Raw genomic sequence first — 1,292 nt, forward strand, 5'->3', positions numbered from 1 at the left:
GAAAAACATAATAATTCTACATTTTAAAGAAAATCATTTCTTTCTTGGTCTGTATAGAATGAGTCTCATGTGAGTATTAACATTCATCGAAAATTTCTCGTAAAATCAAGTTTTGATCCCTAGTCGAAATGTCAGAATTATAATGCTTTTCAGCCTCTGAAAATCTTAATAATTCAACATTTTAAAGAAAATCATCTCAGGTTAGGTCTGTAGAGAAAATGAATTTCAAACGAATACTAGCTTTGAACGCGTAAATCTCGAAAAATCAGATATTAATCCTATAGTCCAAATGTCTTAATTAAAACGCTTTTCAGGCTCTGTAAAGCTTAATAATTCAACATTTTAATGAAAAATATTCACTAACTAGGTCTGTAGAGAAAATAAGTTTCAAACCTGTACCAGCATTGAACGCGTATTTCTCTAAAAATCAAATATTCATTCCATAGTCCAAATGTATTAATTAAAACGCTTCTCAGGCTCTGTAAAGCTTAATAATTCAACCCTTTTAGAGAAAATCATCTCTGACTGCCTCTGTAGAGAAAATGAGTTTTGAACGAGTACTAGCATTGAACGCGTATTTCTCGAAAAATCAACTATTAATCCCATAGTTAAAATGTCATAATTAAAACGCTTTTCAGCCACTGAAAAGCATAATAATTTAACGTTTCGAAGTAAATCATCTCTGGCTTGGTCTGTATAGAAAATGGGTTTTGAAGTGTGTTATAGCATTGAACGCGAATTTCTCGAAACACAAAATATTTTTTTCCGGAAAGTGGGATAAAGCTCCAAATATTTTACCCATTGCGTGGTGAGAATAAATAAGGTTCGTTAATAATGAGAACATTAATATTAAAAATGCAGTTTGTTGGTTACTGATTGCTAGGCATCTTATGAAATCTACCTTGTGGTTTTTCTGGCTTCCATACAAGAGTGCTCTTTTCATTACTGCTATACCTTTTGGAAGTTTTGAAATGTTTTCCACTAGACCTTCTTTCTTTCTGAATGTCGAACTTCCGTGCACTATGAAAATGTACATTTCTTCTTTAAATTCAAAGCTTGGCGCTCGGGAGCAACAAAAGAGATTTTAAATGTGTTGTAAGAAAGCATTTCAATACTTAGTATATTACAAATAGAAAGCGTATGATCGCAATAAAATCCTTGTTCGGCAGGAATAATAACCATCGATTATGCTGAACAAATATATTTTTTGTTTAGCTAGAGGAGGATGCAAGAAGCAGTTCCTGCAAAAGTGTATGTTGTACGAAGCGAAGAAACGTGACAAAACCACCACG

Source organism: Lepisma saccharinum, unplaced genomic scaffold (assembly GCF_977018435.1).
Source record: "Lepisma saccharinum unplaced genomic scaffold, izLepSacc3.1 HAP1_SCAFFOLD_944, whole genome shotgun sequence".
NCBI classification, from domain to species: domain Eukaryota; kingdom Metazoa; phylum Arthropoda; class Insecta; order Zygentoma; family Lepismatidae; genus Lepisma; species Lepisma saccharinum.